Consider the following 22095-nt stretch of genomic DNA (forward strand, 5'->3'; position numbering starts at 1 on the left):
GGTGAACATGCCCCCAGTCCCCACGTCCACCTCCTCGATTAATATTCACTCTCACATCAAAAGAGAGCAAAGGGCTGAAACCGTATGACGTTTCTGTCGGCCCCCATGTTTTATTAGAGCAGCTCCATAGGATGACCGTGGGCGTGTATGTGGAATTACTAACAAAGCTTATGAAGGAGCAAATACTTCGGTCCACTGTTCTTCTAAATGTTTGTTCTTTTGATTACTTGAGGAATTTCATTACAGAAAATCAAGGGAGATGGGCCCTTTCCAAGATTCTGCCTGTGGACGTTAATCCTGGGGATTTTCATGCAATGTAGTTTGTTTTTAAGTTCTGCTTTTTTTTGTCAGGTTGGTGCACAATTTTCCTTTACCATTTGAAGAGAGGCAGAGGTCAGGAATAATATGCATAAATATTTATTTCCCAAACAGTTAATTCTTACTCTTAAGATGATTTGGGAAAGTGGAGGGGAATAAATTTTCATTATGTAGCAGAAAATGTTGAATCATTTAACAGACATTTTCGAATACCTGCCTGTGAAATAAAGGCAAGGCACAGAAAGTGAAGGAATGACTGGAACTGTTCGGGTGGGAAATGTGCCCAGCACAGCGGGCACGGGGGAGGGACAGCAGATGACAAAAGAGCATTGTGGTCAGTAAGGGGCTGCAGGCTGCAAATCCCACTGACCAGGTTCTTCTCGCTTGAGGCTGGAGATGAAGAATGACACGTGGGCAATCGTGTTGCTAACTGCCGTGGACAGAAGTCCTCACCACCTTTGTGGACATCATTCAACAGGGCAGCTCTCACAACTCCTGTACAGAGATAAGCTTTGCTGAGAAATGTCTCATCATCACTGTTTTCTATAAAAACCCCACACGCTATTCCAGGGTGCACCCAGTTACAGGGGTAGGTTTTAGACCATGTATTTCTCGTCTCCAGGTTTCTCCACTTTGCACCATGGACCTTCTTTGTTGTGGGGTGCACTGCAGGATGGTCAGCTGCATCCCAGGTCTCCACACTCTAGAGGCCAGAAGCCCCACTCACCCAGCCTGACAACCAGAAACGTCTCCAGACTTGGCTACGCTGATGCTGGAGGGCATCCCATCACCCGTGGTTGAGAACAGCTGCCTTAGTCCCACCTATAAACAACTGTGTGGTTGCTAGCCAGGGAAATGCAGATGAAAACAAGAATTCAGTGCTGCTTCCCTTCCCCGGGTTTGCAGGAGCATCACATTGAAGAATTTAGAGTGTTGGCAAAAGAACTGAGGCAGGCTGTCCTAGCGGAGCGCTGGGACAAGGACTGTGGGGGGAACAGGTGGAGTCCATTCAAACTGACAAGGCACGTTTCCAGTGACCGAGACCTCGCGCAGCATCCACTCGGCAGGCAGCAATCCTGGTGTGTTTACGAGGACGAAGCATTTAAATGATGTTTGTCACAAAATTACTTGAGTGAGTGAAAAATGGGAAACCTCCCACGAGCCCATCAACAGGAGGGGAGCTCATTAAACAGCTAAAAATAACGAGGTGCATCTGGGTGTGTGAATGTGGAGGGACAGCTGAGACAAAGCACTCAGAAGATAAAAAGCACGTCACCAAATGAAAGGCCCAGCAGAAGGCCATTGTGTCCCCCTCACTCCCTCCCTGCCTTGCAGAAACACCAGGGTTTCTCCAGTGGCACCTTTGCGGATGGAAACAGAAGGACTTGGGAAGTGGTCTGGGAGCAGTCTTGGGGAGGGGCAGGGCCACTGTGGCCCGTCTCCTTCCCTGAAGGCCTGCTGAAGGTGGTGGTGGTAACTGGGCTGGGAACCTTGGCGGGGGGGACAGAAGGACAGGGTGGGGTGAGTGGAGAGGTGGCACAGGTGAGCGTCTGTTTCAAAAGCAGGGCAGCTGCATGCAAGTTCACAGCATCAGCATCCTTGTTTTTAAAAGTCCCCATTTAATTTGTTACAATACTGCTTTTATGTTCTAGAGTTCGAGCTGTGAGATAAGCGGGATCTTCGCTTCTGACCAGGGACTGAACCCATAGCCCACTGCACTGAAGGTGAGGTCTCAGCTACTGGATCACCAGCGACGTCCCCGCAGCATCACTGTTACAACCAAGAGGCAGATCAACCCAAATGCCCAGAGCCGGTAAGTCCATGAGACAGGAAGCACGTTAGCATCTGTCATGGGGTGGGCATGGGCGGTGTGACTGATGGGCACAGGGTCTCTTTCTGACACGAGAAAGTCACAGAATTAAGGACGGTGGTCGCACAATCCTGAGTGGACTTAAATGCCGCTGAGCTGTTCATTATGAGGTGGGCAGTTTTACGGGATGTGAACTTCACCCCAACAAAAATAAACTGTTAAAAAGCAGGGTGTACTTATTCTGAGAACCATGTGGGATCAACCATGAGCACCACCCAGATCTGTTCCTCCAGGAAGGATCTGGGTCCTGACACCAGAGCCAGGATGACCCTTGATGAAGGACATGTCTGTTGTTAAGGATGTGAGGCAATGTTCGCTACTAATTAACAAAAGTCAAATACTCCGATGGTGACAAGATACTAAGGTAACAACTCCACTCTGCCAGACATTTGGAAGAAAAATGTGAAGAAGGTACTGACCTGGCCCTCAGGGCCTTCTAGGGGTAGAACGTCTGGAAACAAACCATTATGTAATAAATTGAGCGCCAGAAGGGTGCTGACCATTTAGGGAAAACACAGAAGGAAATGAATACCTCCCTGAAATGCCAAACAAGCACACCTCCCAGTTGGGGGGTCTTTTAGGGTCCCCTGTCATGGGGGAGGAGGGGAACTCAGAAGGAAAGCGCCTGAAGGCATCTTTAAGATGCAGTTAAAAATGCCCATTTTCTAGTGAGGTTAGAGTTCCTGTATCCTCAGGCTCTCCCTGCCCCCAGGGCCTCCACTAGGTCCTCTCAGCAGCTCCCTTGTTCCTGATCCACGACTGTTTTGAATCTCAAATCCCCCCCCCCCCCCCGCCACCCCCCACTTTAAGACAATGACTTTGCATCCTTCTCCACCTGAAATGGAAGCTGCCAGTGTGAAATGCCTTCACTTTCCCAGGCTGCGCCCACAAGTCTCCCCACATCTGGGCTGCCACCTTCCCTCCTGCTGCTCTGGGGCCCCCAGACCAGGACCTGACCTCCCCACCCCCGTGCTGCAGAGCCCCTGCCTTCAAGTTCCCCTGCTGTTTACATCCTATCAGTGTGGGACGTTACAACTAAGGAACCAATACTGCTGCACTGTCATCAACTGAGTCTATCGTTTCCACATCTTACAACCTGTGGGTTGTTTGACAGAGGGATCTACCATGACAGGCAGAGTCCTCTCACTGCCCTGAAAATCCTCTGTGCTCGCTTATTCCTCCTGCCTCCTGCCTTCTCCCAAGCCCTGGCAACCACTCATCTTTGACTATCGCCATAGTTTTGCTTTTTACAAAATGTTATACTTGGCATCACGGTCTATGAGCCTTTCAGCCTCGCTGCGTTCGCTCATGGGTACGCATTTAAGGCCCCTCCATGCCTGTCCACGGAGTGACAGCTCGTTTCTTTTCAATGCTGAGTAATAATCCGCTGACTGGAATAACCATGAGTACCCCCACATTGGCCGAAGGCATCTTGGTTGTTTGCAATGTTGGGTGACTTTGGTGAAGGTGCTCTGAGCATCCGGGGACGGGTCTCGGCATTTTAACCCAGGCGAGTCTCCCCGCTGCATTCCCTCCTCCGCGGCTCCTTCTCCATCTCCTTCCCCGTCTCTCCCTTTCTCCTCTCACTTCCCACTCGCTTGTCGACTCTAACCCTAACTCCACCCGCTCTCGCCTCCTTTCTTGACGTTTCCGAACCAGGTTTGGCGTGCCCGCTTGCGCGTGCGCTGAGCAAGTCAAAGCGTGGAGACGCTGAGGTGTGCCGCACAGAGAGGCGGGTATTTGCAAGGCGGCCGAGTGGGGAGACAGAACAGGTCTCACACCAGCCGCCCGGAAAGAAAGGGGCTAACAGACTGTGGGATAAAGCCGCGCAGCATGAGAGGCGCGTGGGGGAGGTGATGGGATAAGGGGCGGGCCGGAGGGTTCTGCGCAAGCGCAGCTAAGCCAAGTCACCACCTGAGAGTGGCCTTTCCGCCCTCTGTCGTCAACGTCCCTGGGCGCACGCTCACGCGTACTCAGTTGGGGGTCTTAACAGGCTCTGCTCCAACCGTGCGTGTCGCTTCGGTCGTGTAGGCGTCTCTTTGGGACTCCATGGTCTGTAGCCCACCAGGCTCCTCTGTCCACGGGATTCTCCAGGCAAGCATACTGGACTGGGTTGCCATTTCCTCCTCCAGAGGATCTTCCCAATCCAGGGATCAAACCCCTGTCTCTTACATCTCCTGCATTGGCAGGTGGATTCTTTACCATAAGCGCCACGAGAGAAAGCCCACAGCTGACTCCAAATTCCTGGACCACAACTTGGGCAAACAACTTGTAGTTTAGACTCTGTGCTGCTTGGAGGGTGGTCCAAGTTTTATGCAGACGACCTTTGATGAGTGAAGGCGCATGAAATGAATTTGAGTAATGACTACCCAGGGCTTCGCCAAGTTTAGCAAAGCGGTTCTCCAAGTCTGGAGTCTGGAGCAGCAGCAGCATCACCACTTGAGAACACACTAGAAATGCAGTTACCGGCACCCTGGGCCTGCAGAGTCAGACAGGGGCGTCACGCTGTCTTTTGTGCGTTTTAATTTCCATGCCTGATACTGATGAGCCTCCGAGTTTGAGAACTACAGCACTAGACACACAGCCCTGGATGATCCTGGCATCTCTGAACTTAACAGCACCCAAAGACAGTGCAATACCTCCTCACACCCTCCAGAACAGGTACATCAAACACTCTGCAACAACAAGCGTCCACCAGGATGTGGAAGAACTGGAACCTGCACACACCACTGGTGGAAAGTACAACGGTGCTGCCACTGCAGAAAAGTCTGGTGTCTCTGGGACTGAACACAGTTAGCATACAACCCGGCAGTTCCATTCCTAAACGCCCATGAGAAATGAAAACATACATCCACATGAAAACTTGCACACCCGAGTTCCTAGTAGCACTATATACACTAGCCTAGAGGTAGAAGCCCAGGGATGGGGTTGCACAGAGTCAGACACGACTGAAGTGACTTAGCAGTAGCAGCAGTAAAGGTAGAAGCAACTCACGAGCCCATAGATGAAAGGAAAAACACAATGTGATCTATTCATGAGGGAATATTATTCAGCCATAAAAAGGGATGAAGAACTGACACATGTGCTACAACATGGATGAACCTTGAAAACACAATGCTCAGTGAAAAAAACTAGACTCGGAGGAAGCCACATAGTGTATGGTTCCATTTGCATGTAATGTCCAGAAGCAGCAAATCCATAGAGACGGAAAAGAGATGAGTGGTTGCCAGGGGCTACAGTGGGGGTGGGGAACAGTGCGTTGATGTCTACATCGTCAGTGTATGGGGCCTCTTCTTGAGGTGATGCAAATGTCCTAAAGTTGACTATGGAGACAGCTGCACATATCTGGATATCTGGAGAGCCACTGACCCTGGACACTAAATAGATGAACTGTAGCCCAACAAAGCTGCTTAAAACACACACGCACAAAGCTCCCCATTGCTTTTAATATCAGGTCAGGAGTCTTTAGCAGCTTACAGTCTGGTCCCATCATTTCATGGCAAACAGATGGGGAAAAAGTGGAAGCTATGAAGAAAAGCTATGACAAACCTAGACAGCATATTAAAAAGCAGAGACACCATTTTGCTGACAAAGGTCCAGTCTATGGTTTTTCCAGAAGTCATGTACAGATGTGAGAGTTGGACCATAAAAAAGACTGAGTGCCAACGAATTAATGCTTTTGAACTGTGGTGCTGAAGAAGACTCTTGAGAGTCGCTTGGACTGCAAGGAGATCCAACCAGTCAATCCTGAAGGAAACCAACCCTGAATAATCATTGGAAGGACTGATGCTGAAGCTCCAATATTTTGGCCACCTCATGGGAAGAACAGACTCATTGAAAAAGCCCCTGATGCTGGGAGATTGAGGGCAGGAGGAGAAGGGGATGACAGAGGATGAGATGGTTGGATGGCATCACCGACTTGATGAACATGAATCTGAGCAAACTCCAGGAGATAGTGAAGGACAGGGGAGCCTGGTGTACTGCAGTACATGGGTATGCAAAGAGTCTCACGTGACTTAGAAACTAAACACCACCACAAAGCCCTAAATGGCTACAGAATGACCCAGGGGAGGCTGTCTCTCCACTGTGATGCTTTTGTGCTCATATTTTTCCTCAGAAGCAGCTCACTTGGGTCCCTGCTCTGGGCTGCCCCCAGCCCCGTACCTCCCACTGTCTCAGGATGCTGTGGCTTTTCCTTCATCGTGCTCCTCAGAGTTTGTGAAACGTCTCCGTTTCTGTTTCATTAGCATCTGGTTCTCCCAGGAGACCCTGAGCTCCGCGGCGCCCAGCACCGGGTCGCTTCTATCTGCAGCACCAAGCACGGGACCTGGCACGGAGAAGGTGCTCAGTAAACAGTAATCAGTAACTAATATTAATGGAAATGCTAATTAGCTTCCACACACCTGTGGGGAATGCATCAATACTCTTCAAATGCATGCAAAAATCATTATAATTGCTTTTCTTCTTCGCTGAGCATAAATTTCATATAATTGCCCATCTTTGAGTTGGAAATAAACTTGGAGAGGTCGCTGTCATTGATTGCATGAGTTAAAAAGCCCCTAATCCCAGCTGACCTTTTCATCTATAAACTCCTAATCTGGCATAGGGGGAAGGTGTGTGATTAGGTGGAAGCTTTGTAAACAGTCAGATGGAACCTGGGAGCATCCACCTTCATTACCCTGTCTGAAAGACAGGCCAATGTCAGAATATTGACATAAATTTATCAAAGTTGTCCACTCATGTCAGTCTTGGCTTTCAAGATATTTATTATTTCTTGAAGGCTTGTGACAAGAAGGTCAAAGAAAAGCGTAACAATGGAGACTGATGTCAGGAGGACAAGACTGTCCAAGGATGAAGTCGGGCGGTGCTTATCAGTGATGCTCTCTGACGGGGTCCATGGCTGTGTTCACTCGTCTGGGCTCACATCGCAGAGCACCGCGGCGCTTCCCAGGTGGCGCTGGTGGTAAAGAACCCGCCGGCCAATGCAGGAGACATAAGAAAAGCAGGTTTGATCCCTGGGTCGGGAAGATCCCCTGGAGGAGGGCATGGCAATCCACTCCAGTATTCTTGTCTGGAGAATCCCATGGACAGAGTAGCCTGGCGGGCTACAGTCACAAAAGACTCAGACATGACTTAGTGACTAAACAACAAAAGAAAATGCCAACACTAGATATTCCTTGGATGGTATTTCGATCACATGGCATATACTCTCTTATCACTACAACAGGGTTACTTACTAAATAAATCTGAGACGAACTCTGACAGTTCTGATAAATCTGACCACAAGATCTGGTACAACACAGATGCTTAGTGATGACATCCAACAGGTGTGAGGTGATACTTCCTGGGCGATCTGCATGTCCCTGATGGTTAGTGATGTGGGACATCGTCGCATAGGCCTGGTGGTCATTTTGATGCCCTCTTTGGAAAAATGTCTGTTTTGTTCTCCTGCCCATTTTTAATCAGATGGGTTTTGTTGTTATTAAGTTCTGTAAATTCTTTACTTATTGTGCATATTAGTCTCTTATCTGATACATGGTTTGCAAAACTTTTCTCCCATCCTGTAAGGTCTCTCTTCATTTTCTTAACTGTTTCTTTTGCAGGCAGAAACATTTGTGTTGGATGTAGTCCCATGTGTTGATTTCTGCTTCGCTGTTTGTGCTTTTGGAATCATGCTAAAAAAGAAAAAACAAAACAAACATTCCAAAGGCCAACACTCAGGAGCTCCTCCCTACGCTTTCTTCTAGGAATGTTACGGTATCAGGTCTTACATTTCAGTCTTTGATCTTTTAATGAATTAAAGATGTTTTTCATCAGCGGTTGTTTCATGCTACTATAAACAAAGCCAGTTTCTCATCTCACTGGAGGGCTCCATGCAGCCCTGTGTTTTTTCCATCAGGCATCTTCATATACCTTTGGAGACAATTCCTCCCCCTCAGTTTTCAAGTCCTGAAGATTGACTAAGAGATATTTCTGGACAAACCACTGGTCCTGCCGCTGATCTCTTCTCACCAAGGACCCTAGGAGCTGCCTTCATAAACAGTGCTTTATCTGGCTAGCGGCTGGGGCTAAACTGTCCTAGCTGACATGTTTGTTAGTTTTTGATTTAACAAACATTTTTCCTCTAGCATTTTCCTCAGCAGAAGACCTAGGAAAACCCCACTTGCTCCACTCAGTCTGTTTATGGAGCCATCTGTGTGTGCCAAGCATGGTGCCAGGTGCTGGACTGACCGGAACTTATCTTTGATTCTGGATCAAGTTGCTCCCTTCAATGATGAAAAATTTCTAGATATTTCTCAAAGTGTGGCCCCAAAAATTTCTTTCCGTCAATTGGGACACTTGTTAAAAATTCAGATTAGAACTTATCTGGGGCTTGAAGGTGTCTCAGTGGTAAAGAATCTGCTTGCCAATGCAGGAGATGCAGGTTCAGTCCCTGGGTTGGGAAGATGAAATGGCAACCTACTCCAGGATTCTTGGCTGGGAAATCCCAAGGACAGAGGAGCCTAGTGGGCTCTAGCTAAGGAAGACACTTACGAGGAAAAATAAAATCCAAGCAGGTCTCAGATGTTGTCACAGCTGTTTGCTGTTCAGTTGCTCAGTCGTGTCTGATTCTTTCTGACCCCACAGCCTGCCAGGCTCCTCTGTCCATGGGATTTCCCAGGCAAGAATCCTTGAGTGGGCTGCCATTCCCTTCTCCAGTTGTCCCAGGAACACTCTAAGAGAGAGAGAGGAATCCTTACAATATCCTCATGGAAGGAGGGTGTGATCTATGGTTTTATATCCAGCCAAACTTTGCTTGAAGTGTAAAGACTACCCACAAAACTGTGTTTGACTAAGAAGACATCATTCTGAGAGACCTTCTCAGGAAATTACTAAAGAAGGCCGAGTGCTGAAGAATTGATGCTTTTGAATTATGGTGCTGGAGAAAAGACTCTTGAGAGTTCCTTGGACAGCAAGGAGATCAAACTAGTCATTCTTAAAGGAAGTCAACCCTTGAATATTCATTGGAAGGACTAAGGCTAAAGCTGAAGCTCCAATACTCTGGCCACCTTATGCAAAGAGCTGACTCATTGGAAAAGACCCTGATGCTGACAAAGATTGAGGGCAAGAAGAGAAGGGGGTGACTGAGGATGAGATGGTTGGATGGCATCACTGACTCAATGGACATGAGTTTGGGCAAACTCTAGAGAAGCCTGGCATGCTGCAGTCCATGGGGTCACAAAGACCTGGACATGACTTAGCAAATGAACAACAAAACAGCCAAGCAGCATGTGAACAGAAAAAGTAGAAAATCTGTTACCTTCTTTTCTTGGGAAGAGCATACGCTTGATATTAATACCTGGCAGACTGCAATAGAAGCAGACATAGAACCACCACTAGTTACCATGAACGATAATAGTAGTACAGATAATAATTCACTACCAGCCACTCTCACCCATGAGTGTAGATGCAAAATTTCTAAATGAAATACCATACTAGTGAATGAATTGAGTATCAAATACATCACAACCAAGAACTTTCTTATGGACTATAAGAACAATTTGAGGAAATCTAATAAAATAATGTAATTCAATGGGAAATGAAAAGATCATCATTTTATGCTGAAAGGGCATTTGAAAATTTTCAGTATCCATTCTAATTTTTTAAAAAGGCGCCCAAAGAAACAGGGATAGGATACATGGGATACCCTATCCACAGATACCTAATAAAATATATTTATCCCTGCTTAACCCCCAGCATCCTTCTCAATGGCAGTCCCCCATAAGCACTGTCACTGGAGTCAGGGACATAACAGTGATGGTGGCTGTCACTGTGACTTCACACTGAACTGGAGAGTCTCGACCATGCAGTGAGGAAGGGAGGACACCACATCCACCACATCGTGTCCTCCCGAAGGGATTAATCATGGGTCTAATCAGCCTCTGGAGCCAGTCGCCAATGTGCAGGAACTACAGAGACCAGGGGTTCCTGCTGAAGGGCACTGGGGAGATGCAATCAGCCAAAAGCACCTCAGATTTTTCTGCAGTAAAAGTGCAAGGAAAAAAAATGGAAGGGAAATCCTGAGATGGAATGAGACTTAAAAGATAACATCACTTTTTAAAAAAAGTGGGCAAGACTGAGCTAGAGTGTCCTCCAGAGGCACACTAGGCGATCAGTCCCCCCCCCCCCCCCGCCAGAAATGCAAGAAGTCCATCCCAGGAACACACTGAAGAAGCCCTCCTCACCCATGAGCCCTGGAGACAGACGTGTAGGGGAGGCTCATTCCAGCATTGCTGGTAACTGCTCAGAGCTGCAAATGAGCTAAACGCCCAACAACAGAAGAACTAATAAAGGACTGCAGTTTCTTCACCCAGTGAAGGACTACGCAGCAATTAAACAGAGGAACTGTGGCCACATGCATCAACATGGATAAATCTCAGAAACAGTCCAGGATGAGAAAACCAACCGAAAGATCTGTACAGAAGGTTACCTTCAAGAGGGGCTTCCCAGGTGGCTCAGTGGTAAAGAATTCACCTGCCAATGCAGGAGCAGGAATCGAAGGTTCAGTCCCTGGGGTGGGAAGATCTCCTGGAGGAGGAAATGGCAACCCACTCCAGTATTCTTGCCAGGATAATCCCATGGACAGAGGAGCCCGGTGGGCTACAGTTCATGGGGTTGCCAAGAGTTGGGCATGACTGAGCACACACACTACCTTCAACATATGGGGTTGTAAAAATGGAAAGAATACCCTATAAAATCCATGGAACTATCTCTGTGTATTAATAGCAAAAAACATAAAAACTAACTCTAACCCCTAACCCCAACCCCTAACCTCAACACTAACCCCTAACCCTTAACCCCTAACTGTAACCCCTCGGGAGTATGTGGAGGGGCTGCAGGCATTCCTGGTGGGGCCTCTGGCAATGGTTGTCTGGGACTGCACTTGGGAGAGAAATACCACTGTTCCCAATGTGTTTCCACTGCAATGGAGCCAATGCAAGGGATCCACTCATGGTGCAAAGCGGGGAGGCTTCTCAATTTGGCAAATCAGAGGGGGAAAAATGACAACCATTTTGGCAAAGCTGAAGATCTTCATATTTCAAAATGCTACAGCATAGACAATGTGTTTTGATGACCACACAATTTCATTTATTTTGTGAGCTCCGCAAATGCACTTTGTGAGGAAAGAAAGAGCCGACACTTTTCCTCCCACTTATTTATTCAACAAATATTTATTGAATCCGGCACGCTCTGGGTGATAGATCAGAGAATACAGAAAGTAAAAACTCCTGCCGGCCTCGAGTTTACACTGTAGCCAGAGACACAGACAATAAACAAACAGCACAGGAAGGAAGGACAGAACGTGATGGGAGGCGTTACGGGGGCAGGATGAAGCGATGGGGATGCTGTGGTGGGGCTGATGTTTGGAATGAGTGGTCAAGAGAGACCTTACTGAGAAAGGGACATCTGAACAAAGACCTGAAGGGGGACAGGTGTCAAGCCATCCTGCTGTCAAGGACAAACGTCCCAAGGAGATGAAGTGGTCTGTGCAAAGGCCCCAGGGCATTAGGGGGACAGCAAGGAGGCTGGAACAGGATGGATAAGAGCAGGTGAGAGAGAGAGAGAGAGAAAGTATTGGACATGTGGTGGGCATTAGCATGTGGTGAGCATTAGGGGGACAGCAAGGAGGCTGGAACAGGATGGATGAGAGCAGGTAAGAGAGAGAGAGAGAAGGGCAGAGACAGACGAGCTGGTGGACCTGGAAATCCAGCATGTGGAGGCCGAGGAAGGTGCTCAGATTCTGGGTTCATACCTTCAAAGTGCATGAAATTAAAAGACGCTTGCTCCTTGGAAGAAAAGTTATGACAAACCTAAACAGCATATTAAAAAGCAGGCATCACTTTGCTGACAAAGGTCCAGACAGTCAAAGCTATGGTTTTTCCAGTAGTCATGTATGGATGTGAGAGCGGAACCATAAAGAAGACTGAGCGCTGAAGAATTGATGCTTTTGAATTGTGGTGCTGGAGAAGACTGAGTCCCTTGGACAACAAGGAGATCAACCCTGAATATTCACTGGAAGGACAGAAGCTGAAGCTCCAATACTTTGTCCACCTGATGAGAAGAGCCGACTCATTGGAAAAGACCCTGATGCTGGGAAAGACTGAGGGCAAAAGGAGAAGGGGCCATCAGGGGATAAGATGGTTGGATGGCATCATGGACTCAACGGACATGAGTTTGAGCAAACTCTGGGAGATGGTGAAGGATAGGGAAGCCTGGCATGCTGCAGTCCATGGGGTTGCAAAGAGTCAGACACGACTAAGCAACTAAACAACCACCAGCTTCAAAGGGGGAGCCACAAGAGATCCTGATGGTTTGACTGTGAAATCTTAGAGTCAAGAGTGCCTTTAAGGTTTCAGGCTTAGCAGCTGGAAAGAAGGCAACATCAACTTGGAGGGGGAGGCTCTGGGGGCTTTGGAGGAAGACCTGGGGCTCGGTGTTGGACACATCGATGTGAGGTGACACCCAGCCGTTGTACTATCTCCTGCCATAACAAATGACTGCAAACCAGGCAGTTTAAGACAACAGACAGCTGTGTGTCTTCTCGCACAGCTCTGGGGACCAGACGGGTCATGATCCCTCTGGGGGCCAGTCTTGCTCCCTTCTCTGGGGCAAAGTCTTGGCAAGCGGTGAGGGTGGGCATCTTAGGCAGAGAGAAAGCAGGCAACAGAGAGCCTTTGTGGCATCGCTGTTGGGACCTTCAGGGACACTGCTTCTCCCAGGGGGTTCCCCACCGCATCAGCACAGGGACAGTGCCATGGCCCTGTGCAGCTGAGTGAAGGCATCGAATACTATCGGGAATGACTTCTTAGTTACACACATCATCACGTCTCTAACACCAGGTGAGGCCTTTAGAGAGCTTCCCAGGAGGCTCAGTGGTAAAGAACCTGTCTGCCAACACAAAAGCTACAGGAGACGCAGGTTCCATCCCTGGGTTGGGCAGATTCCCCTGGAGGAGGAAGACTGGGAAGGTTGGGAAGATTCCTGGAAGAGGAAATGGCAACCCACCCTAGTATTCTTGCCTGGAGAATTCCATGGACAGTGAAGCCTGGCAGGCTATATAGCCTGTGAGGCTAGAAAGAGTGGACACGACTGAGCGACTGCACATGTGCACACGAGACCATCAGATCATTTGCTGGAACTCGAATTCTTAGGTGAGCAGGCCCAGAGACAGGAAAACGAGGATCTCATTATGGTTAGATGATGCAGGAAGGAAGGAGCTGGGTTTCAAACTCCAACCTTCATCTCTTCTTGACATGTCTGCCATGGTGACCTTCAAACCCAAGTGACCAACCCTCAGAGCAGAAGAGTGTTTGGACTGAGGGTTTGAGTTACGGGCAACAGAAACAGAATCTGGCTCAAACCCTGGAGGAAGCTTTGCCAATGACCACATCACAAACTTCAAAAAGCAAGGACCCCCTGTGCAGCACAGGGATCTGTACTCAGTAACTTGTAAGAACCCATAATGGTAAAGAATGAGAAAGGGTATGTATACATAACGGAATCACTTTGCTGAATACCCGAAACTACACAAGACTGTAAATCAACTCTACTTCAACTTAAATAAGCAACAAAGCCTGGACTCACACGGGAAGACACTGCAGCCCCACCCCAGGCCCCACTTGCATGACACACACTGGGGCTGCCTCAGTGGCTGGCTCCCGACACTGCACACAGCAGCTCTGCCGTGGCCACTCCTGGCAGGATGGACCCACCAGGTCCCTTTTCCTTGGGCTCCTGGCACCGATTCCAAGACTGGAGAAACCACAGCCCGGGGAACGAGCCCTTGCCCACTTTCCAGGTGGCCTGGCAGGAGGCAGAGGCTGCTCTGCTTGGTTCCCCAGACCCAGAGGAGAGGCTAGGGTACGGGCGGCCAGAATTCACAGCAGGGTTCACAGCGAGGAGCTGGAAGTGCCCCCTTGACACAGCGACAAACTATCCTCTGAGAATACAGCAGCCCTCGGACTGTGGGCCGTTCCAGACCACGGCAGTCAACCCAGTCACTTGGGTTTTGTCTGCGATTTCCCAGGGCACAGAAAAGTTATGTTTTCACTACACTGTAGTCTATTAAGTGTGCAATGGCATTACGTCTAAAAAAACAATAGGCACACCTTAATTTAAAAATACTGCTATAAAACAGTAAACCATCTGCAAACCATCACCTGAGCTTTCATCGAGTCTTAAAGTTGTTGCTGGCAGAAGATCTCGCCTCAGTGTTGGTGGCTGCTGACTGATGCGGGGTGATGCTGAAATTTCTTAAAATAAGACAACAATGATGTCTGCTGCATCAATTGACTTTTCCTTTTATGAACAATTTCTCTGTAGCCTGCAGTGCTGTCTGATAGCATTTTACCCACAGAACTACTTTCAAAATCTAATCCTCTCAAACTCTGCCACTGCCTTATCAACTAAGTTTATGTTATTTCTAAATCTTCTGTTGTCATGTCAACAATTAAGTTCACCATCTTACATGGGTACAGTTCACAACACCCCAAAACAATTCAAATAGTAACATCAAAGATTGAATGCAAAGGGGGTGGGGACATATGTATATTTATAGCTGATTCACCTTGTTGCACAGAGAAACCAACACGACATTGTAAAGCAATTATTCGTCAATTAAAAAGAATGCAAATCACAAAAAATGAAAAAAGATTAACCACAGGTCCCTGTAAGTATATTGAAAATAACAATAAAAAGTTTGAAACGCTGCCCGGTTTACCTCACTGGGACACAGAGACACGAAGGGAGCAAACACCATTGGACAAATGGTGCCCACAGACCTGCTGGACTCGGAGTGGCCACAGTCCTTCAATTTGTAAAAACAAAACAAAATAAAAAACAGTATCTGTGAGCACAATAAAGCAAAGCTTGTACAGTGTCGGTGGCATCAGGCTCTTAGATTGAGCTCAGTGCATCCCAGTTAATACAAAACAACGGGCACCTGGGGGAGCCCGGTGGTCATCTCCCCCCTCCCCCGTCTGTCCAGGCTCAGCTCTCACTGTCACCTCCCACCCCGACTCGGTTCAGCAACAACAGACCGCATGCTCTGCGGACCCTCAGCCCCACATTTTCTGTCTGCTGCATTTTTTTTTTTTTTAAGGTAAAATTTACATACAGTGAAACATGCAAGTTCTCCTCGCCATCTGATGAGCATGGACAAGGGCACACACCTGTGTGAGCCAGGCCTCCCTCAAGATCTAGAGCTTTCCAGTACCCAGTCATTCTCTCAGCACGCATCCCTAGAAGCAAATACTGATCAGCTTCGACCACTTAGGGTTTGTTTTGTCTGTTCTGAATGCAAGTATGTACGTTTTGCCCCCAGTTTGCCTATCACTTAGCAAAACATTTGTGAGCTTCTCCACGGGTTGCCGTGAACATGAGCTGTGAGTCTGTGACTTCTATGCACTGTGACGGGATCAAGGGGTCCGTGTGGGCCACACAGAGGCTGGGAGACTCACGCTTTCAACAAGGATTCTTCTGATCCCTGACGCTGGCTGAGGAAGGGCGGGGGGCCGAATCTACCACAATCAGGCTGGTTTTCAACTCTTTATACAACGACGATTTGGCTAAGACTGCATTTGGGGAGAAGAAAACGACTTTTTTTCTACAGAAAGAGCATCATCTGAGAAGCACGGACTGTGGACATCAGGTCTGCTTGCTTCTCTCTGAAACCAGCACATCCTCCAACCAGAAACACATTTCACAACCAAGAGGCTGAGATTTCAGAAAATCAATGAACGAGTGTCTGGCTGCCCAGCGTGGGTGAAGGAGCCCTTAGACTCGGTAGAGAACTCGGGAGACATCAGCTAACCGTGCTGGGGGCGCGGGTAAGGGTGGGATAAGGGTGAGGGTAGGGGTAGGGTGGGGTGGGGGTAGGGGTGAGGTAGGGGTGGGGGTAGGGGTGAGGTAAGGGTGGGGGTAGGGGTGAGGGTAAGGGTGGGGGTAGGGGTGAGGGTAAGGGTGAGGTAGGGGTGAGGGTAGGGGTGAGGGTAAGGGTGAGGTAGGGGTGAGGGTAGGGGTGAGGGTAAGGGTGAGGTAGGGGTGAGGGTAAGGGTGAGGTAAGGGTGGGGGTAGGGGTGAGGGTAAGGGTGAGGTAGGGGTGAGGGTAGGGGTGAGGGTAAGGGTGAGGTAGGGGTGAGGGTAAGGGTGAGGTAGGGGTGAGGGTAAGGGTAGAGGTGGGGCGGGGGTAAGGGGGTGTTGCAGAGGAGACATCTCTGAGTTACACAACCTTTGAGGCTTTCTAGGCAAACTCTTCGGAAATTTGGGCTCCTGGACGAAATACAAGCAGTGGAAGCTCACCGGAGGTGCAGGCGGAGCAGCGGCCTGGAGACGCGGAGCTTCTGTTGCCCCTGGAGGGGTGACTTGGCGCTGAGGGGCCGGAGGACCCGCATTCCCACGGAGCCCGCCGGCACTGGCCTCGGTTCCTGCCGGGCCGCGGCCGACCCCTGGGCGCCTGTTCACACCACGGCGGAGCCATGCAGGGTGCGGGGGAAGCGTCCAGGAGCCACGGCGCCTGTCAGCTCTCCTCACACGGCGGTGCCGGGGAGCCAGCCCTGTGACCGCGGCGTCGGGCCAGCCTTCGGGAAGACGGAGAGACGACGCCGCGGTCTGGCGCAGGCGGCTCCCTCAGGCACCAGCGTGCGGCCCTCCCGCTCGCACCCCATTGGTCCCTCAGCACCACGTGACCACGTGGCGCCCGGGGGGGGCGGGGCACGCGGGCGGCCACGTGCTCATGGCTGGCGCTCCTCCGTTAACACGGGGAAGGCGAGACGGGACTTCGCTGCTTAGCGCTTAGGGGAGCGCAGAAAGGTGTCAGCCCCCCGGAGGGCATTTCTTCTCTCCTGCCAGAGTGGGGCGACTTCTCACCCATTTTCTTCTTTTAAATTGTTAAAGAGTCTTTAAACCCTACAGTGTCTTCCAAAGTTTCACCCACCTGATTTCGCATCATCTCACAATAACCCTTTTTCCCCTTCCCACCCCTATACTGCACCCCCCCCCTTCCCCTCTCGCCACTGGTAACCCACTAGTATGTTCTTTTTTTAGACTCCATATACGAGTGATATCATACAGTATCTTTCTCTGATTGATTGCACTAAGCATAATGTCCTCCAGGTGGCTCCCTGTTGCTGCAAATGGCAACACTTCATTCTTTTTTATGGCTGCGTATTACTCCCTTGTATATATATTCTATACCTTCTTTAGCCACTCATCTGTTGATGGACACTTGAACTGCTCCCATGCCTTGGCTATTGTAAATAATGCTGTTATAAACATTAGGGTGCATGTATATTTGCAAATCAGTTTTTTTTTTTTTTTTTCCCAAGGTCTATACCCAGGAATGGAATTGCTGAGTCATATAGTAACTAGTTTTTTTGAGGACCTGCCATACTGTTCTTCACCGTGGCTGTACTAATTTACACTCCCACCACTAGTGGAGGAGGGCTCCTTTTTCCCCACACCCTCCCCAACATCTGTTATTTGTGTTCTTTTTGATGCAGGCCATTCTGACAGGTGTGGGATCACATCTCATTGTGGTTTGGGTTGCATTTTCCTCTTGTCATCCAGGCTTTACAGTCTGGCCTCCTCTGCTTCTCTGAACAAAACTGGTCCAAGGACGCTCCCCCGCCGCCTCCCGCCCCGGCCCCCACGCCCACTGTTGCTGAACCCCTCATCTGAAACACAGCATTCCTCACTGCCAGTGGTGCCCCCGTGTTCTTCACTTCCTCCCCTCCTGTCGGGTCCTGCTTTGGCAGTCTGTACACGTACTTTGAACTCTGTGGACTGTATCTATTTTCTGGTTTTCCCGAAAATAGAGTTTATAGGGCTTTGAAACTCTCCTTGCTCCTAATGCATGATTTCCAGGAGGAAACGCAGAAAAACGTTCCTAGGCGGCCACGTTCATTCTGAAAGGTGATGGGACAGTTTAACGAGTCACTTTGTTCTGGTTAGAAGGAGCCAAGGACGCGGCCTCTTGAGACACGGCAGCAGAAGGGATTGCTCTGGGAGGCAAAGGGACTGCGGCAAGTAGCAATTTAGGCCGGTGATGGAAAATCTACTTGATGGACTGACAACGAGAGTGGACGAGGAGGAGAGAATGCGTCTGGGTTAGTGCCTTCCTGACTGCCAGTCCCAACAACCTTGGCAATTTTGTCCTGGGCAAAATCTGAGCCAGAGCTCTCCACGGACAATGGCCCAGATGCACTTTGGAGACAGGTAATGATCCTACAAAAACAGTAAAAACTCCAAGGAAATGAATGTGCAAGCATCGCTGAGAAAATGGAAAGCAGCATCTCAGTGGGCGCCACCGTCCCCTGCTGGGCATTGTAACCGCGGGATGGAAATGGACCGATGAGACAGCTGACAGCGCTGCTGCGAGGGCCCTCTGTCTGCCGCCATCCGGCTCCAGGCGGATAGAGACGGAGGGCCGCTCACTTCATCTACTTACATGACTGTGACTTGCAGCGTTAAGGTTTTTCTAGGGCATCCAGTTCTGTTATTGTTTTCCCTTTTGAAGCAGCCTGCTGATCTCAGAGCGGAACTATGAACATTTCTGGGTCCCCACAATGTAACCTGTTGCCAGGTTAATCCTAGCCAGTGTGTGACGCGTTTGGATAGAGAACATGGCCAGGTGCCCTTCTAGGGTTGCCAAGGAAATGGCAACTCCAGTACTCTTGCCTGGAAAATCCCATGGACGGAGGAGCCTGGTAGGCTACAGTCCATGGGGTCGCAAAGAGTCGGACACGACTGAGCAACTTCACTTCACTTCACTTCATTTGGGGCATCCTTCCACAGTCAGCCACCCTGCCAGGGACTGAGGACAAGGCATTGTTCTGTTTTACAGACAAACAGTAGTGATACCTGGTGTTGCTGCAGCCATTTTGTGACCCCAAGGCAAAAAAACCAAACATGAGTTTGCTCAAATCCATGCCCATTGAGTTGGTGATGCTATCTAACCATCTCATCCTCTATCACCCCCTCATCCTTTTTGCCTTCAATCTTCCCCAGCATCAGCTGACTTTTCCAATGAGTTGTCTCTTTGCATCAGATGGCCAATGTATCGGAGCTTCAGCTTTAATCCTTCCAGTGAATATTCAGGGTTGATTTCCTTTAGGGTTGACTGGTTGGATCTCCTTGCAGTCCAAGGGACTCTCAAGAGTCTCTCCAACACCACAGTTCAAATGCATCAAGTCTTTGGTGCTCAGCTGTCTTTATGGTCCAACCCTCACATCCATACATGACTACTGGAAAAACCATGTAGCTTTGACTATACGCACCTTTGTCAGCAATGTGATGTCTCTGTTTTTTAATATGCTGCTTAGGTTTGTCATAGCTTTCCTTCCAAGGAGCAAGCATCTTCTGAATTTCATGGCTGCAGTCACTGTCCACAGTGATTTTGGAGCCCAAGAAAATAAAATCTGTCACTGCTTCCACTTTTTTCCCTTCTATTTGCCATGAGGCTAAGTTGGGAAGATGCTACAGGGGTGAGGGTTTGAGGGGCACCTAAGGGGTGCTTGTACATAACAGTATTTGGCATGTGGGTCTCAAAAGGTGGAGATCAGATTATGAAAGGGATCAAGGACCATCTCTGGACTCCCTGTGCTGCTTGCGTGCTGGTTTCATCAACCACGCTCTCTCCACAGCCACGGACAGCAGAGGTGTTAGTTTCCCTTCCTCCCCGGGGTCTTAGTCCTGCCGGTCAGTACTTTGGGCTTACCTGGTGGCCTTTGTTTTCTCTTTTCTTTTTTTTCCCAATATGCCAATTTTAGAGTTAGGCAAAAATTCATGTTTTCTAAAATATATATATATTATACATATTACTTAAATATACGTATAGAAAAGCTTTTCTAATGCTTGATAAAGGCTCCAGAAAGAACATAAAAAGAAGAGATGGAGAAATTGGGAAACACAAACTAAATGAACTGGGAACACTGAATAGGAAATAGAAAAAGTGAAACAGACTAGACAGGCCTTTGTTTTCTCTTAATGACCGTTAGGGGAGGGTGTCCCTCGTGCCAGGCTGGAGTTGGGACAAGTCTTCACTTTCACATGCTCACGAGCTCACAGAACCACGTGTTGCATTTGGGGAATAAACACCTGAAGTGCTGGGAAAGTGGAGGTGCCTGACGTCGGTTCTCTTTCTAAATTGGACCAGAGATGATTGTCTCTTTAAGAAAAGGGGTTTGAGGGTAGAGTTAATGGCAACCTCGAGGAGGGTTTGTGCCAAGGGGACCTTCAGGGACTGTTGCTGCTGGTGCCCCCGTCCCTCTGGTGGGCCACTGCAGACCCCCAGCATGCGCTGGAAAGAGAGCGATAGTTGAGACCCAGAGATACAGATGGAGAGACAGCGTGAAAAAGGAAACAGAGAGAAACCAAAGAACACCAAGGATCACGGCAACCAACAGAAGATGAGAGAAGAGTATGGAGAATGTTTTCCCTCAGACCTTCCAGAAGGGGCCAGCTGTTTAAGAAACCTTAATTTTGGCCTTGTGGTTTCCAGAACTGGGAGAGAATACATTTCTTTTGGTTAAAAAAAAAAAAAAAAGAAAAGGGGTTTTGAGGGGAAGTTGTTTGAACTTTGCTCTTACTTTTGGGTACCTGGAGGCAGAGTTCTCGTTCCATGACATGAACCATATATGAAATAAATTCCCAGAAGACAGAAGACATTTAGCAGATTTCCGGGAGGGAGGGCTATTTTAAAACAGGGAAGGTGTTTCACAAGAAATGGGGCTGAAAATAAAGTCCTTCCATCCCCACAGTAACTCTGGATTCTGAAAAGAAAGCACCGCCAAGGTCTCCCCATCTCACCCAGACAGAGGCCTGGGAACCACGTGACTCTTGATTACAGACCTTGGCCAGATGAGCGGGGAGCCGAAAGTCAAGATGAAGGGAGGAAACCCGAGAAGGAGAGATACATTTTTCTGCCATTGAGATCAGCTCTGTGTTGGGGCCCCCGCTCTCATCTGGAGACATAATGAACCTCAGGAGGGAGGACAAGGCAGGTCACAGCAAACTCACTCGGCAGAAATCAGAGCCAGTCACTGACCTCAGCGCCCGGGAAAAAACCAATCAGGGAGGCGGGGTACAGCCAGGAACGCAGGGTGCCTCCCGGCCCCCCGGTTCGTGCGCGGCCCTCTCTTGGGATGAGCAATTGTTAATCTGCGAGCAATAAAATAAGAACCGCACATAAACAATACTCAGGATCTTAAAAAATGAAGCCATTAGTGTAACTGCATATGCTGCTCATCCTTCCGCCCCTGAGACGTATGAAAAATCCTTTCTCCAGGGCCAATTAGGATCCTCCACCATTTGCTCAAGCAAAGCCACTTATTATAGGTGACAGCGTAATGCTAAAAAGACGCTTAGAAATAAAACCCAGGCTGTAATCGATTGGCTGAATAAGACTCCCTGGTTTTGACGGCCTCATATATCTGTTAAAAATTCTTCTTTCTGCAAAGGCTATGTCTCCGTTTACTATTTATTTTGCTGCATGTGGGGCTGGGGTAGGGGTGCGGTGGAGGGGGGTCTCCATCCACAACTCGGGTGTTTCAGAAATGTCCTGTGTCTTCAGGGTCTTGACATCAGCTCAGGTGTGTCTCTGAGTTCCCATCCTGCTTGGCTGGTGGGAACACGAGAGGCATTTTGATGACCAGCTCCCACCCTGGCTTCTTCTGTAAGTCGATTCTGGGATTTGGAATTCCCGGGGGGGCACAGAGAGCTGGGGGGCTGCATGGGTCAGAGATGGGTGGGAAGAGACACCCAGCGCCATCTCCTACAGACCCTCTGAGTCTGGAGCTTGCTCGTCTGCCCCTGAACCAGCTCTGGGGTGGTGGACGGTCCGGGCTGAGATCCACACCCCGGGGACATCA

The 22095-nt window shown here is 49.0% G+C and overlaps 1 long non-coding RNA gene across 1 annotated transcript in view; it reads right to left on the minus strand.

The window, feature by feature from the left end:
* Positions 1-334: 334 nt before the first annotated feature.
* The window catches only part of LOC133063200 (uncharacterized), a 29426-nt gene continuing 7665 nt past the window's right edge, over positions 335-22095 (minus strand). Inside the window, exon 4 of the long non-coding RNA XR_009694374.1 lies at positions 335-813. This is a non-coding gene — a long non-coding RNA (uncharacterized LOC133063200). The remainder of the gene's footprint in view (positions 814-22095) is intronic.

This window comes from Dama dama, chromosome 10, assembly GCF_033118175.1.
Source record: "Dama dama isolate Ldn47 chromosome 10, ASM3311817v1, whole genome shotgun sequence".
In the NCBI taxonomy this organism is placed as follows: Eukaryota; Metazoa; Chordata; class Mammalia; order Artiodactyla; family Cervidae; genus Dama; species Dama dama.